Source organism: Pinus tabuliformis, chromosome 2_2 (assembly GCF_031772625.1).
Source record: "Pinus tabuliformis cultivar Carrire ecotype Pingquan chromosome 2_2, CPIR1, whole genome shotgun sequence".
NCBI classification, from domain to species: domain Eukaryota; kingdom Viridiplantae; phylum Streptophyta; class Pinopsida; order Pinales; family Pinaceae; genus Pinus; species Pinus tabuliformis.
The window spans coordinates 1316229666-1316248836 of record NC_142300.1 but is presented as its reverse complement, the minus strand read 5'-3'; positions in this window follow the sequence as shown (position 1 = coordinate 1316248836).

Below are 19171 nucleotides of genomic sequence, written 5' to 3'. Positions count from 1 at the left end.
AAAACACAATTACTGTGTGAGCTAAAAATCGCTGCAAATCTCATATATTAATTGAACCATTAACTACATTCTTATATAATAAAATTATTACTAAAATCAACTCTGAGACAAATCCACTGGCATTATAGCTAATTTCCAGCACTTTCCAACAGTGACCACCCTAACAATTTGCTGCTTTAATTTTGCAGAGAACACAAAATCTGCTGACTAATTTGTTAGCGATTTACATAACTAATTAAGCATTATTCCCAACACTCCCCCTTAATGATTAATGAGGATTTATTATCTTATCTCGTAGTGCCAAAAACTGATCTTTTGCAACTGCTTTGGTGAAGATATCTGCTAGTTGATGCTGAGTATTTATATGCTTCAATTCAATATCCTTCTTCTACACCAAATCTCTAATGAAGTGATATTTCAGGTCAAAATGATTTGTCCTATTGTGATGAACTGGATTCTTTGCTAACTTGATGGCACTTACATTATCACAATAAATCACTATAGGCTGAATTTGTTTTTCTCCAATTTCTTCCAAAATTTTTCTGAGCCAAAGAGCTTGTGTACCTGTTGAGGTAACTGCAACATACTCTGCTTCTGTGGATGAGAGGGCAACAATTCTTTGCTTTTTTGAGCTCCATGTAATCAAACAAGAGCCAAAAGAGAAACAATTTCCAGATGTGGACTTACTGTCATCAAGACTACCTCCCCAATCTGAATCACTAAATCCAACAAGATTGAACTTTTCAGAAGAGTAGTAATGAATACCAAAATTTAGAGTGCCTTTCACATACCTTAAAATCCTCTTGGCTGCCTTCATATGTATTTCAGATGGATTTGTCATATACCTTGAAACAAGTGAAACTGAATATGTAATATCAGGCCTTGTGTGGGTTAGAAATATCAAGCTCCCCACAATACTTCTATAAGTTTTCTCATCAACTAAATCAGCACCATCATCTCTACATAACACCTCTCCATGAGCACTTGGAGTAGGGGATGGATTACAATCAAGCATATCAAATTTATTTAGCATATCTTGTGCATACTTTGTCTGACAAATGAAAATATCATCCTTACTTTGATAAACCTCCATTCCTAGAAAATATTTCATGATGCCTAGATCTTTCATCTCAAATTCATTCATCATAGCAACTTTGAATTTATCATTCATCTTAGAACTACTACCCATATACAATAGATCATCAACATACAAACTTATGATTAGAATATCAATACCTTCTTGTTTGTAGTAAAGGGTAGGATCACTCTTACTTCTCTGGAAGCCATTTTCCTGAAAGTATCCATCAATCCTTGCATACCACACTCTTGGTGCTTGCTTGAGGCCATACAAAGCCTTCTTCAACTTGTAGACATTATTCTCCTTTCCTTCCACTTCAAAACCTTGTGGCTGCTCCACATATACTTCCTCTTCTAAGTACCCATTCAAGAAGGCACTTTTCACGTCCATATGATGTATGCTCCACTTTTTCTGAGCTGCTAATGAAATCAACATTCTAATGGTCTCCTGTCTTGCTACTGGTGCAAATGTCTCTTCATAATCAATTCCATACTTCTGTGTGAATCCTTTAGCAACTAATCTTGCTTTGTGTCTTTCAACACTCCCATCACTGTTAAATTTAGTCTTATAGACCCATTTGGTGCCAATCTTTTTCTTATCATGTGGAAGCTCTGTCAACTTCCAAGTGTCATTCCTTTGAATGGAATCCATCTCTTCTTGCATGGCTTGCATCCAAAACTCATTAGTACATGCATCTTCAAAACATGATGGTTCAAATTCAGCCTTGGCTAATAAAGCAAAATTGACTATCTCCCCTATTGGGCTTTCTTCATGTGCTTGATTTGCACTCCTCTCATAAATATCACTCAATCTTATTACCTTCCTTGTAGAACTTGGAGAAGATGTTGGACTTGAACTTGGTGTTGAAGAAATTGATGAAGGGCTGCTTGGTGGAGTTAAGCCACTAGTTACAGAAACATTAGTTGGCTGCTAATGATCATTATCAACAATTATATCATCATTCAAAACAGATTTTGTCTTCTCAACATGGCCTTTTCTATGATCATAAAATCCCCCTCCATAAAAAATTACATCTCTTGAGACAATAAGCTTGTTAGTTAGAGGATTATACAATTTATAAGCCTTGCTTGTCTCAATATACCCAATAAAAATACATAACTCACTCTTTGCATCTAACTTTTTTCTATTTTGATCAGGTACATGCACATAAGCCAAACAACCAAAAAATTTGAAATGATTAACATTAGGCCTTTTTCCATACCAAGCTTCATAAGGAGTCATCTTTTCCAGTGCACTGGTGGGGCTACAATTGAGGATGTATACTATTGTAGCAACTGCATCTCCCCAATAAGAGTTGCTCAATCACTTAGTTTGTAGCATGCATCTTGCCATTTCAACCATAGTACGACTTTTTCTTTCGGCTATGCCATTCTGTTGGGGTGTGTATGCTGTAGTATGCTACCTCCTTATGCCATTCATATCACAATAACTCTGGAAAGCTTTTGAGTAGAATTCTCCTTCACGGTCAGTCCGCAAACATTTGATCTTGAACCCTCTACAAGGGCTTTGAACTTCTTGAATGTATCTAGGGCTTCACTTTTGGCCTTCAAAAGATATACCCAACAATTTCGTGAGTAATCATCAATAAAAGTGATGAAATATGATGACTTACCCAAACTATTAGTCTGCATAGGACCACATATGTCGGAATGAACGAGCTGAAGTGGGTGATGAGCCCTCCATGCACTGCCCTTTGGAAACCTTTCCCTTGCATGCTTTCCTTTAGCACATCCTTCACAAACCTCCTTATGCTCTTCTACCTTGGGCAAACCAGAAACTAATGCATGTGAGGTTAGAAACTTCAAACTCTGAAAATTTAAATGCCCATACCCCAGATGCCATAACCAACTTGAATCCTCATAAGCCATATTTTCATGATTGTTGTTATGTTCATCAAACCTCAAGGGAAACATCCTATTTCTTGTCATAGGCACAACAGTGATCACCTTATTTCCCTTATTCTTATCATAGCTAGTACATGTCTTATTTTCAAAGACTACTTTATAATTTTTCTCACATCACTGCCCAACGCTCAACAAATTATTCTTCAATTGTGGAGTATAATAAATGTCATGAATACTCTTTATACCTTCTTTTGTTTGGACCTTCATAGCTCCTTTGGCAGCAACCTCCAATGATTTATCATCACCAAGCTGGATCTTGGATTTGAAACTTCCATCCTTTGCTGAAAATAACTTCTCATTCCTTGTCATATGGTTAGAGCATCCAGAATCTAGGTACCAAACATATCTGTATTTTCACCTTTGGCATAAGATAAAAAAAGTGATCTGGAGGATACTCACCACTTTCTTGAGCATAATTAGCATTTTTACCTTCTTTCAATCTGCATTCTCTTTCAAAGTGGCCATACCTGTTACAATTGTAACATTGAACATTTCTCTTATCAAATCTACCTCTACCTCTTCCTCTGAAACTACCTCTTCCACTTGATCCACCTCTTCCTATAACTCTTGAATAATTTTGGCTTTTCCATTTACCTTGACCTTGATTGCTTTTGGTACTGTTGCTGCTTGCATCTTCATTCTTTGTAATTTGTAATTTAGAGGAAAAAACTTTCTCTACACCTTCAAAAGTGTCCTTCAATCTTTCTTCATGAGACATCAAAGATCCAACCAATTGATCAAACTGTAGTTTTGTCAAATCCTTACTTTCTTCCATGATTATTGCAACATGATTCCATCTATGTGTTAAAGATCTCAATACTTTTTTAATTAAAACTTCATTACTTACAGTTTCTCCAAGTGTAGCCATTTTATTGACCACATCTTTGACTCTCACACAATAGTCACTCACACTTTCAGCTTCTTGCATCTTCAAATTCTCGAACTCTCGCTTCAATGTTTGAAGCTTGACCACCTTAACTTGATCACTACCTTGGTAAGCTTCTTGTAGAGTTTCCCAGGCAGTTTTGGCAGTTTTTGCTCTTGATATTCTTGGAAATAAGCTCTTATCAAGAGCTATCTGAATGTGAAACAAAGCTTGAGCATTTTTCTTCCTTGCTTCCTTTCTTGTTGTTCTTTCATTGGCTGTAAGGGCATTCCAATCAACTGGCTCCTCATATCCTAATTCAACAATCTCCCACAAATCTTTTCCAATAAAAAAGGTTAACATCTTAATGCACCAATAATCATAATCGCTCCCATCAAATTCTGGAACTAGCATATGGTTAGAATTTGACATGATTAACTTTGGCGAAATTCCAACAATAAAAATTTAACCCAAAACAATTTTCCCTGCTTTGATACCACTTGTAGAATATGAAATGACTTATTTCCAGCCAACTTATAAGCCAAAAATACTATGAAGAAAAATACATATAAAAAAATAAAACAAATGAAACAAATAAAACACAGTTACTGTGTGAGCTAAAAACTGCTGCAAACCTCATATATTAATTGAACCATTAACTCCATTCTTATATAGTAAAATTATTACTAAAATCAACTCTGAAACAAATCTATTGGCATTACAGTTAATTTCCATTGTGACCACCCTAACAATTTGCTGCTTTAATTTTGTAGAGAACACAAAATCTGCTAACTAATTTGTCAACAATTTACATAACTAATTAAGCATTATTCCCAACACTCCCCCTTAATGATTAATGAGGATTTACTATCTTATCTCGTAGTGCCAAAAACTGATCTTTTGCAACTGCTTTGGTGAAGATATCTGCTAGTTGATGCTGAGTATTTATATGCTTCAATTCAATATCCTTCTTCTGCACCAAATCTCTAATGAAGTGATATTTGAGGTCAAAATGTTTTGTCCTGCTGTGATGAACTAGTTTCTTTGCTAACTTGATGGCACTTACATTATCACAATAAATCACCGTAGGCTGAATTTGTTTTTCTCTAATTTCTTCCAAAATTTTTCTGAGCCAAAGAGCTTGTGTACCTGCTGAGGTAACTGCAACATACTCCACTTCTGTGGATGAGAGGGAAGCAATGCTTTGCTTTTTTGAGCTCCATGTAATGAAAGCAAAACCAAAAGAGAAACAATTTCCAGATGTGGACTTACTGTCATCAAGACTACCTCCCCAATCTGAATCACTAAATCCAACAAGATTGGACTTTTCAGAAGAGTAGTAATGAATACCAAAATTTAGAGTGCCTTTCACATACCTTAAAATCCTCTTGGCTGCCTTCATATGTATTTCAGATGGATTTGTCATATACCTTGAAACAAGTGAAACTGAATATGTAATATTAGGCCTTGTGTGGGTTAGAAATATCAAGCTCCCCACAATACTTTTGTAAGTTTTCTCATCAACTAAATCAGCACCATCATCTCTACATAACACCTCTCCATGAGCACTTGGAGTAGGGGATGGATTACAATCAAGCATATCAAATTTATTTAGCATATCCTATGCATACTTTGTCTGACAAATGAAAATATCATCCTTACTTTGATAAACCTCCATTCCTAGAAAATATTTCATGATGCCTAGATCTTTCATCTCAAATTCATTCATCATAGCAACTTTGAATTTATCATTCATCTTAGAACTACTACCCATATACAATAGATCATCAACATACAAACTTATGATTAGAATATCAATACCTTCTTGTTTGTAGTAAAGGGTAGGATCACACTTACTTCTCTGGAAGCCATTTTCCCGAAAGTATCCATCAATCCTTACATACCACGCTCTTGGTGCTTGCTTGAGGCCATACAAAGCCTTCTTCAACTTTTAGACATTAGTCTCCTTTTCCTCTTCTAAGTACCCATTCAAGAAGGCACTTTTCACATCCATATGATGTATGCTCCACTTTTTCTGAGCTGCTAATGAAATCAACATTCTAATGGTCTCCTCTCTTGCTACTGGTGCAAATGTCTCTTCATAATCAATTCCATACTTCTGTGTGAATCTTTTAGCAACTAATCTTGCTTTGTGTCTTTGAACACTCCCATCACTATTAAATTTAGTCTTATAGACCCCTTTGGTGCCAATCTTTTTCTTGTCATGTGGAAGCTCTGTCAACTTCCAAGTGTCATTCCTTTGAATGGAATCCATCTCTTCTTGCATGGCTTGCATCCAAACCTCATTAGTACATGCATCTTCAAAACATGATGGTTCAAATTCAACGTTGGCTAATAAAACAAAATTGACTATCTCACCTATTGGGCTTTCTTCATGTGCTTGATTTGCACTCCTCTCATAAATATCACTCAATCTTCTTACCTTCCTTGTAGGACTTGGAGAAGTAGTTGGACTTGAACTTGATGTTGAAGAAATTGATGAAGGGCTGCTTGGTGGAGTTAAGCCACTAGTTATAGAAACATTAGTTGGCTTCTCATGATCATTATCAACAATTATATCATCATTCAAAACAAATATTGTCTTGTCAACATGGCCTTTTTTATGACCATAAACTCCCTCTTCATAAAAAATTACATCTCTTGAGACAATAAGCTTGTTAGTTAGAGGATTATACAATTTATAAGCCTTTCTTGTCTCACTATACCCACTAAAAATACATAACTCACTCTTTGCATCTAACTTTTTTCTATTTTGATCAGGTTCATGCACATAGCCAAACAACCAAAAAATTTGAAATGATTAACCTTATGCCTTTTTCCATACTAAGCTTCATAAGGAGTCATCTTTTCCAGTGCATTGGTGGGGCTACGGTTGAGGATGTATACTGTTGTAGCAACTGCATCTCCCCAATAAGAGTTGCTCAATCCCTTAGTTTGTAGCATGCATCTTGCCATTTCAACCACAGTATGATTTTTTCTTTCATCTATGCCATTTTGTTGGGGTGTGTATGCTGTAGTATGCTGCCTCCTCATGCCATTCATATCACAATAACTCTGGAAATCTTTTGAGTAGAATTTTCCTCCATGGTCAATCCGCAAACATTCGATCTTGCACCCTCTCTCATTTTCTACAAGGGCTTTGAACTTCTTGAATGTATCGAGGGCTACACTTTTGGCCTTCAAAATATATACCCAACAATTTCGTGAGTAGTCATCAATAAAAGTGACGAAATATGATGACTTACCCAAGCTATTAGTCTACATAGGACCACATATGTTGGAATGAACAAGCTGAAGTGGGTGATGAGCCCTCCATGCATTGCCCTTTGGAAACCTTTCCCTTGCATGCTTTCCTTTAGCACATCCTTCACAAACCTCCTTATGCTCTTCTACCTTGGGCAAACCAGAAACTAATGCATGTGAGGTTAGAAACTTCAAACTCTGAAAATTTAAATGCCCATACCTGAGATGCCATAACCAACTTGAATCCTCATAAGCCATATTTGCATGATTGCTGTTATGTTCATCAAACCTCACGGGAAACATCCTATTTCTTGTCATAGGCACAATAGTGATCACCCTATTTCCCTTATTCTTATCATAGATAGTACATGTCTTATTTTCAAAGACTACTTTATAATTTTTCTCACATCGCTGCCCAACGCTCAACAAATTATGCTTCAATTGTGGAGTATAATAAATGTCATGAATACTCTTTATAGCTTCTTTGGTTTGGACCTTCATAGCTCCTTTGGCAGCAACCTCCAATGATTTATCATCACCAAGCTAGATCTTAGATTTGAAACTTCCATCCTTTGCTGAAAATAACTTCTCATTCCCTGTCATATGGTTAGAGCATCCAGAATCTAGGTACCAAACATCTTTACTAGTATTTTCACCTTTGGCATAAGATAAAAATAAGTGATCTCGAGGATACTCGTCACTTTTTTGAGCATAATTAGCATTTTTACCTTCTTTCAATCTGCATTCTCTTTCAAAGTGGCCATACCTGTTACAATAGTAACATTGAACATTTCTCTTATCAATCTACCTCTACCTCTTCCTCTGAAACTACCTCTTCCACTTGAGCCACCTCTTCCTATACCTCTTGAATAATTTTGGCTTTGCCATTTACCTTGACATTGATTGCTTTTGGTACTGCTGCTGCTTGCATCTTCATTCTTTGTAATTTGTAATTTAGAGGAAAAAGCTTTCTCTACACCTTCAAAAGTGTCCTTCAATCTTTCTTCATGAGACATCAAAGATCCAGCCAATTGATCAAACTGTAGTTTTGTCAAATCCTTACTTTCCTCCATGATTATTGCAACATGATTCCATCTACGTGTTAAAGATCTCAATACTTTTTTAATTAAAACTTCATTACTTACAGTTTCTCCAAGTGTAGCCATTTTATTGACCACATCTTTGACTCTCACACAATAGTCACTCACACTTTTAGCTTCTTGCATCTTCAAATTCTCAAACTCTCACTTCAATGTCTGAAGCTTGACCACCTTAACTTGATCACTACCTTGGTAAGCTTCTTGTAGAGTCTCCCAGACAATTTTGGTAGTTTTTTCCACTGATATTCTTGGAAAGAAGCTCTTATCAAGAGCTATTTGAATGTGAAACAAAGCTTGAGAATTCTTCTTCCTTGCTTCCTTTCTTGTTGTTCTTTCATTGGCTGTAAGGGCATTTCAATCAGCTGGCTCCTCATATCCTGATTCAACAATCTCCCGCAAATATTTTCCAATCAAAAAGGTTAGCATCTTAATGCACCAATAATCATAATCGTTCCATCAAATTCTAGAACTAGCATGTGGTTAGAATTTGACATGATTAACTTTGGCAAAATTCCAATAATAAAAATGTAACCAAAAACAATTTTCCCTGCTCTGATACCACTTGTAGAATATGAAATGACTTATTTCCAGCCAACTGATAAGCCAACAATACTATGAAGAAAAATACATATAAAAAATAAAACAAATAAAACACAGTTACTGTGTGAGCTAAAAACTGCTACAAATCTCATATATTAATTGAACCATTAACTACATTCTTATATAGTAAAATTATTACTAAAATCAACTCTGAAACAAATCTACTGGCATTACAGCTAATTTCAAGCACTTTCCAGCAGTGACCACCCTAACAATTTGCTGCTTTAATTTTGCAGAGAACACAAAATCTGCTGACTAATTTGTCATCAATTTACATAACTAATTAAGCATTATTCCCAACACTCCCCCTTAATGATTAATGAGGATTTACTATCTTATCTCATAGTGCCAAAAACTCATCTTTTGCAACTGCTTTGGTGAAGATATCTGCTAGTTGATGCTGAGTATTTATATGCTTCAATTCAATATCCTTCTTCTACACCAAATCTCTAATGAAGTGATATTTCAGGTCAAAATGCTTTGTCCTGCTGTGATGAACTGGATTCTTTGCTAACTTGATGGCACTTACATTATCTCAATAAATCACTGTAGAGTGAATTTGTTTTTTCTCCAATTTCTTCCAAAATTTTTCTGAGCCAAAGAGCTTGTGTACCTGTTGAGGTAATTGCAAAATACTCCACTTCTGTGGATGAGAGGGCAACAAATGCTTTGCTTTTTTGATCTCCATGTAATCAAACCAGAACCAAAACAGAAACAATTTCTAGATGTTGACTTACTGTCATCAAGACTACCTCCACAATCTGAATCACTAAATGCAACAAGATTGAACTTTTCAGAAGAGTAGTAATGAATACCAAAATTTAGAGTGCCTTTCACATACCTTAAAATCCTCTTGGCTTCCTTCATATGTATTTCAGGTGGATTTTTCATATACCTTGAAACAAGTGAAACTGAATAGGTAATATCAGGCCTTGTGTGGGTTAGAAATATCAAGCTCCCCACAATACTTCTGTAAGTTTTCTCATCAACTAAATCAGCACCATCATCTCTACATAACACCTCTCCATGAGCACTTGGAGTAGGGGATGGATTAAAATCAAGCATATCAAATTTATTTAGAATATCTTGTGCATACTTTGTCTGACAAATGAAAATATCATCCTTACTTTGATAAACCTCCATTCATAGAAAATATTTCATGATGCCTAGATCTTTCATCTCAAATTCATTCATCATAGCAACTTTGAATTTATCATTCATCTTAGAACTACTACCCATATACAATAGATCATCAACATACAAACTTATGATTAGAATATCAATACTTCTTTTTTGTAGTAAAGGGTAGGATCACTCTTACTTCTCTGGAAGCCATTTTCCTGAAGGTATCCATCAATCCTTTCATACCACACTCTTGGTGCTTGCTTGAGGCCATACAAAGCCTTCTTCAACTTGTAGACATTAGTCTCCTTTCCTTCCACTTCAAAACCTTGTGGCTGCTCCACATATACTTCCTCTTCTAAGTACCCATTCAAGAAGGCACTTTTCACATCCATATGATGTATGCTCCACTTTTTCTGAGCTGCTAATGAAATCAACATTCTAATGGTCTCTTGTCTTGCTACTGGTTCAAATGTCTCTTCATAATCAATTCCATACTTTTGTGTGAATCCTTTAGCAACTAATCTTGCTTTTTGTCTTTCAACACTCCCATCACTGTTAAATTTAGTCTTATAGACCTATTTGGTGCCAATCTTTTTCTTGTCATGTGGAAGTTCTGTCAAATTCCAAGTGTCATTCCTTTGAATGGAATCCATCTCTTCTTGCATGGCTTGCATCCAAACATCATTAGTACATGCATCTTCAAAACATGATGGTTCAAATTCAACCTTGGCTAATAAAGCAAAATTGACTATCTCACCTATTGGGCTTTCTTTGTGTGCCTGATTTGCACTCCTCTCATAAATATCACTCAATCTTCTTACCTTCCTTGTAGAACTTGGAGAAGAAGTGGACTTGAACTTGATGTTGAAGAAATTGATGAAGGGATGCTTGGTGGAGTTAAGCCACTAGTTACAGAAACATTAGTTGGCTGCTCATGATCATTATCAACAATTATATCATCATTCAAAATAGATTTTGTCTTCTCAACATGGCCTTTTGATGACCATAAACTCCCCCTTCATAAAAAATTACATCTCTTGAGACGATAAGCTTGTTAGTTAGAGGATTATACAATTTATAAGCCTTGCTTGTCTCACTATGCCAATAAAAATACATAACTCACTCTTTGCATCTAACTTTTTTCTATTTAGATCAGTTACATGCACATAAGCCAAACAGCTCTTAATCTTAGATTTTCTAAAGGATCTGAAACATTAGATGAGATTATCAAAGTGCAGGGTTATCCTCTAATCAAGACAGGTCTTGGATATACTGAAGAAGCATCTCAAGCACAGAAGCCATCCACCTCCAAAAGTTATCTTGATGCAACAAGGAGAAGTGAACAGGTTGACAATCGTCAGCAAAGGCATAAAGCGGATCACCAGGTAAATCAGGGTCAATCTACTTCAAGGATGAACATAAGCTACAACCAACCGCAGGTAAATCATTCTCAATTTTCCTCAAGAATGAATGTCAATGGAAACTACAATCACCTGGTCGGTAGATTTGATAATCGCAGGAATTTCTTTAATGGCCAATGTTTCTCTTGTCATAACTTTGGACACAAAGCTGCTCAATGTGTTGCCTACAAGACCATCATGACTAGAGAAGCACGAAATCAAAGGAGTGTGACTGGGATCATGAAAAGGACCTACAATAACTTTTCTGCTCTTGAAAATGAAATAGAATGTTCTATTTGTAACAACTTCGGTCATGAAGATTTTGAATGCAGGAGTAAGTTTCGGCAAACATCTCAGAAGGAGCAAGCTTCATTGGGTCCCAAAACATGGAGAAAGAAAGAACCGCAACCAGAAATATGTGGTATAGCCTTATATGCGGAAGGACAGGAAAATCAGTGGTACATCGACAGTGGATGCTCGAAACATATGACAGGTGATAAAGAAAAACTAAGTCATATAGTGCCTTAGAAAAGGAAAGGAAGGTCTCATTTGGAAATGACACTCCTGCACTCATAAAAGGTAAAGGCTCTGTTCTTTTGAAGGAAAAGGTCAAAGCTAGAAATGTTATGTATGTTGATGGTTTAAAGCATAATATATTGAGTGTTAGTCAAATGTGTGATCAAGGAAATGAGGTAGTATTTCGATCAAATGGATGTATTGTTCATGAGCTTGATACAAGAGAAACAGTGATCAAAGGCATAAGAACCCCAAATAATTTATACATACTCAAGGGAGGACAACAACAATGCTATCTAAGCAAAAATGATGAACACTAGCTATGAAACAGAAGATTGGGGTATCTAAGCTTCCCTCAGATAAGGAAGCATGCAAATATCAGGCTGTTCATGATCTTCCTGACATCAGAATTCCAGACAATACAATCTGAAAATCATGTCAGTTTGGTAAGCAAACCAGAACACATTTCCTTAAAAGGAAGGATCAGCTAGCAAGCCACTGGAACTTGTCCATATTGATTTATATGGTCCATCAAGGAAAAAGTCACCTCGTGGAGAAGAATACTTTATATTGTTCATTGACGACTTTTCCAGGATGTGTTGGATAGGACTTTTGAAGCATAAAGACGAAGCTTTCGAAAAGTTCAAAACCTTCAAAGCCTTGGTTGAAAATGAATCAGATCGCAGAATCAAATGCCTCAGGTCTGATCGAGGAGGGGAATTTACCTCGGATGAATTTTTCGACTTTTGTGAAGAACATGGAATAAGAAGGGAATTCTCTACTGCAAGGACTCCTCAACAAAATGGAGTGGTGGAAAGGATGAACAGAACGGTTCAACAAATGGCTCGTGCTATGCTTGATGAGTCTAGAACTCTTGCAACCTTCTGGGGTGAAGCTGCATTTGCTGCCATTACTATTCTCAAAAAAACAAACGTCCGGGTAAACAACACTCAAACTCCTCATGAACTTTGGTATGGTAAGACTCCTACGGTAAAATACTTCAAAGTTTTTGGAAGCAAATGTTACATCAAAAGGACTGATGAAAAGCTTGGCAAGTTTGAACCTAGAGCAGATGAAGGCATTCTCCTTGGTTACTCTTCCCGAAGTAAAGGATATAAGTGTTACAATAAAAGACTTGGAAAAATTGTTGAAAGACTTATTGATGTAGAGGTTGATGAAGCAAGTGATATTCCAAAGTAGATAAAAACCGAAGATTTTGAAGATGAAGAGGATTATCCTTCAACTTCAAATCAGACTAATGATGAAGAAGAAACCTATGAGGCACCAGAAGAATAGATAAGGGTAGAAGAAAAGACTCCATCCAGGTACGTCCAGAAGAATCATCCAGAGACTCAAATTTTGGGGCAGAAAGAGGCAAGTGTTCAAACAAGAACTATTACAGAAGCTTCAAGTTATCTAGTATTGCTCTCCTCCGTCGAACTATGAAATGTAAGTGAAGCATGCAAAGATGAATGCTGGATCAAGGCCATGAATGAAGAACTTGAGCAGATTGAAAAGAATAACACCTGGGAATTGGTTCCTAGAAATAATGATAAGAATGTCATAGGGACCAAATGGATATTCAAAAACATGTTGAATGAAAATGGAGATGTTATTAGAAACAAGGCCAGACTTGTTTGTAAAGGGTATGCTCAACAAGAAGGTGTAGGCTATGAAGAAACTTTTGCACCGGTTGCTAGACTTGAAGCCATAAGAATGTTCCTTGCTCTTTGTAGCTTTCAGAAGTTCAAAGTATATCAAATGGATGTGAAATCTGCCTTTCTAAATGGAGACTTAGAAGAAGAAGTGTACATTGAGCAACCGGATGGATTTATCCTTGGGAATGATCCAAAACTTGTATGTAGACTCAAAAAGGATCTCTATGGCCTTAAATAGGCTCCAAGGGCTTGGTATTATCGTTTGGACAAATACCTCCATCAACAAGGTTTTTCAAAAGGATCAACAGATAGCAATCTATATATAAAAAATGACAATGATAAATTGCTAATACTTGTTGTGTATGTTGATGATATCATCTTTGGTAGCAATGAAGAAATCATGAACCAAAACTTTGCTTTGGTGAGAATTTGAAATGTCCCTGCTTGGTGAACTCACATATTTTCTTGGTTTACAAGTCCAACAAAACAAAGACAATATCTTTCTATCACAAACCAAGTACCTCAAGCAGATCTTGAAGAAATATGGGATGGAAGATTCGAAACTAGTATGTACCCCTATGATAACAGGATGCAGCCTCAACGCAAATGATGAATCAGCAGCAGTACATCAACCAACCTATAGATCCATGATTGGTAGTCTACTCTATCTGACAGGTACCCAACTAGACATCATGCATGCAGTGGGAATAGTTGGAAGATTCCAGGCAAATCCAAAGGAAGCACACCTTCAGGTAGTTAAAAGGATCTTCAAATATCTTCAAGGAACACAAAACTATGGCTTATGGTATCCTAGAGACACAGATCTCACACTTCATGCATATACAGATGCAGATTGGGCAGGAAGCATGGATGACAAAAAAAGCACTAGTGGTGGTGCATTCTTTATGGGATCCAGATTAGTATCTTGGTTCAGCAAGAAACAAAGTTCAATTGCATTATCTACAGCTGAAGCAGAATATGTGGCTACTGCATCTTGCTGCATGCAACTCCTTTGGATGATGCAAACATTGCAAGACATTGAAATCACTTGTACTCCACCTATCTCCATTTTTTGTGATAATACAAGTGCAATCAGTATTTCAAAGAATCCAGTCATGCATTCAAAGACCAAGCACATACCTATCAAATATCATTTTCTCTGGGAACAAGTGCTTGAACAAAAGGTCAAATTGGAGTATGTTCCCTCCAAGGAATAGGTGGCTGATATATTCACCAAACCACTGCCTAGGGAGACATTTGAATACCTCAGACAGAAGCTGGGAGTAGTTAATGCATCTGGTTCAGAGAATAGTGGTTGTACACGAGTTTCATGAATCGTATTTGTGTACATACGCCAGTTTTTGTGGATACAGTCGCATTTGAAGACAAACAGTGGGCCAGACTCAGGATGGAAAGAGTCTGATATGGGTTTGACAGAGACCATCTGGCACAGGTTCAGGGGGAGCATATACTTCTGATAATGCATTGTTGGCATTTCTTGGTTCATTTTCACAGCTGTTTTTGTTTCAGGTGGAACAGGTGTAGAGGGAGATCATGGTTGCTGATTGACAGATACTGCTGATGATAGTTGTTGATGTCTATCACAGTCTTGTTTCAGATATTTTGTCTCTATGTCATGTATTTCTCTTATTATCAAGGTCATGTAATGACCTATCTTGTTTCCCCACTATGCCTGGGATGGATAATGTAATGTTCTTGTTTTATCATGTATAAGTTTTTGGTGTATCCCCACTTGGTTGGGTGGATGAATCAATCTTGGTATATCCCCACTTGGCTAGGATATGGATGTATGTATGAGTCTTTGGTGATAGGCAGGTCATTTTGTAGAACATATCTTTGCAGACCTTGCCTATAGTTAGGGGGAGCATGGACAACACAACAGAGCAGAGATTTCAGCATGTACTCAGGGGGAGCATAACCCTTTGCCCTTGATGACAAAGGGGGAGAATGACTTTGAGTAACTTGGTGTTGCCATCAAGTCCAAAGGGGGAGATTGTTGGAATTATGACACAGGTTTGGCACTATGACATAGGTATTGTCGTTGATGGCAACTCTCTTGGAAAATCACTCAGATGACAGTTCAGGCTCACTGGCTCTCAGCATAAAGGAAAAGGAGGTATACGCAGGTTCTCGTTGACGAAGCCGCGTATACACCTGATTTCACAGACCAAAAGGCGTGTATGCGTATACACGCACTTTCATGCACATAAAAGTGCGTACAATTTGGAAAAATTGGTTTTGGTCCGTGGCATTTGGTCCATGGTATTTGGTCCGAAGTATTGACCCCAGGTATTGGGTCCGAGGTATTGATTCTATATGGTTTTGGACCATGGATTAAGGCCTAAGACTATAAAAGGGGAAGGAGATCATTAGGCAAAGGGACTCAAGGATCGAATATCTTATGAAGAACAAAATCTAGAATACTGGTCTTTGGGTAATGGTGCATATCTGGATCTCAATCATGGATGAACCTGAGCACTAGAAGGAGGATAAGTTCTATTGATGGGTCAAGATCTAAAGGCTTGAAGAGAAGTATCTTTGTGTGATTATGATATGTTATATTTGGCACATGACTTGATCTATAAATCTGATGATTTGGGTATAACTGATGTTTGAATATTTGAAAAGGGTAAATTATCTTTTATAGGTCTGTACGCAGGTTTCACATAGAAAAGGCACATATACATGCTGGTTCAGTATTTCAAAACTGCCTATATGCAGGTTTTCCTTAATATAATAGTGTATGCACGCAGGTTATACATATTGAATTAGCATACATCTCATAAAATATGTTTTAGCTACTTCTGTTTATTGCTGCAGTTTTCTAGGTTTAGGATTGGTTTCTGGTTACTGTTACTGTATTCTGGTTACAACATTCAGACAAGTGATTGTTTGATTCAGTTTTTGGTTAGTGCAAAGGAGATTGGTTGATGCAAATACATTTGATGTTTGATTGATGATATTGATGTATCTAGTCTGAAAAGTTATGAAACGTGGTCCCTAGAAGAAAAGAGCAGGTTGTAGCCTTCTGTAGGTAAGCACCTACATACTAGTACATCAGCTAGTACAAGAGCTAAGGGGGTTGTAGCTCCTTTCCAGGAGAAGCTGGAGAACGAGAGAAGGTTGTAGCCTTCTGCAAGTAGAAGCCTGCGTACTGGTATAAGACTACACCAGTACATAAATATTGTAAAAAGAAGTTTCTTATTAAAAGAAGATAGAGACGAATTGCAGTAGGTGGTTTTCACCCACGTTGGGTTTCCACCTTATATCTTGCGTTCATTGCCTGTACTGTTTACTGCATTGATTACTGTTTTATGGTTCTGATACACAGATTAAGATCAGCTAACTAAACTAGAAGTCTGCAAGATATACACGTTTTTCTCTAAACACAGTTGCATATATACGCAGGTTTAATTAACAGAAGTAGTGTATATCAATTTGTTTATGGAAATGAAAAATTGTTAAATTGATAATACTGATTCACCCCCCACCCCCCCCCTCTCATTTTTATTTCCAACAGAAACTAATGCATGTGAGGTTAGAAACTTCAAACTCTGAAAATTTAAATTCCCATACCTGAGATGCCATAACCAACTTGAATCCTCATAAGCCATATTTGCATGACTGCTATTATGTTCATTAAACCTCAAGGGAAAAATCCTATTTCTTGTCATAGGCACAACAATGATCACCCTATTTCCCTTATTCTTATCATAGATAGTACATGTCTTATTTTCAAAGACTACTTTATAATTTTTCTCACATAGCTGCCCAACGCTCAACAAATTATATTTCAATTGTGGAGTATAATAAATGTCATGAATACTCTTTATACCTTCTTTTGTTTGGACCTTCACGGCTCCTTTGGTAGCAATCTCCAATGGTTTATCATCACCAAGCTGGATCTTGGATTTGAAACTTCCATCCTTTGCTGAAAATAACTTCTCATTCCCTGTCATATGGTTAGAGCATCCATAATCTAGGTACCAAACATCTTTACTAGTATTTTCACCTTTGGCATAAGATAAAAATAAGTGATCTGGAGGATACTCATCACTTTCTTGAGCATAATTAGCATTTTTACCTTCTTTCAATCTACATTCTCTTTCAAAGTGGCCATCCCTGTTACAATAGTAACATTGAACATTTCTCTTATCAAATCTACCTCTACCTCTTCCTCTGAAACTACCTCTTCCACTTGAGCCACCTCTTCCTATACCTCTTGAATAATTTTGGCTTTTCCATTTACCTTGACATTGATTGCTTTTGGTACTGCTACTGCTTGCATCTTCATTCTTTGTAATTTGTAATTTAGAGGAAAAAGCTTTCTCTACACCTTCAAAAGTGTCTTTCAATATTTCTTCATGAGACATCAAAGATCCAACCAATTGATCAAACTGTAGTTTTGTCAAATCCTTACTTTCTTCCATGATTATTGCAACATGATTCCATCTATGTGTTAAAGATCTCAATAATTTTTTAATTAAAACTTCGTTACTTACAATTTCTCCAAGTGTAGCCATTTTATTGACCACATCTTTGACTCTCACACAATAGTCACTCACACTTTCAGCTTCTTACATCTTCAAATTCTCGAACTCTTGCTTCAATGTCTGAAGCTTGACCACCTTAACTTGATCACTACCTTGGTAAGCTTCTTGTAGAGTCTCCCAGGCAGTTTTGGCGGTTTTTGCTCCTCATATTGTTGGAAATAAGCTCTTATCAAGAGCTATCTGAATTTGAAACAAAGCTTGAGCATTTTTCTTCCTTGCTTCCTTTCTTGTTGTTATTTCATTGGCTGTAAGGGCATTCCAATCAGCTGGCTCCTCATATCCTAATTCAAAAATCTCCCACAAATATTTTCCAATAAAAAAGGTTAACATCTTAATGCACAAATAATCATAATCATTCCCATCAAATTCTGGAACTAGCATCTAGTTAGAATTCGACATGATTAACTTTGGCGAAATTCCAACAATAAAAGTTTAACCCAAAACAATTTTACCTGCTCTAATAGCACTTGTAGAATATGAAATGACTTATTTCCAGCCAACTGATAAGCCAACAATACTATGAAGAAAAATACATATAAAAAAAATAAAACAAATAAAACACAGTTACTGTGTGAGCTAAAAACTACTGCAAATCTCATATATTAATTGAACCATTAACTACATTCTTATATAGTAAAATTATTACTAAAATCAACTCTGAAACAAATCTACTGGCATTACAGCTAATTTCCAGCACTTTCCAGCAGTGACCACCCTAACAATTTGCTGCTTTAATTTTGCAGAGAACACAAAATCTGCTGACTAATTTGTCAGCAATTTACATAACTAATTAAGCATTATTCCCAATATTAGATTTATGTCCAGTACTCCTTGAGGTTTTTTAGATAAAGTCTAGGATTATCATACACTCCCTCATAAACATGCTTAGCTCATATGTTGCCTTTTCCATTTGCATTCGTGCATGTGTTGTTCCGTTGTCAGCGTGTTGTTCTCGAAATGTGAAATTAGACAGTCATACCCCACCACCCTCCCTGCGCTGTAGAAAGAAAGAAGAAGTCTGAAAACATTTCTGAATACAGGTCACATCGCAATGAACCAAAAGATA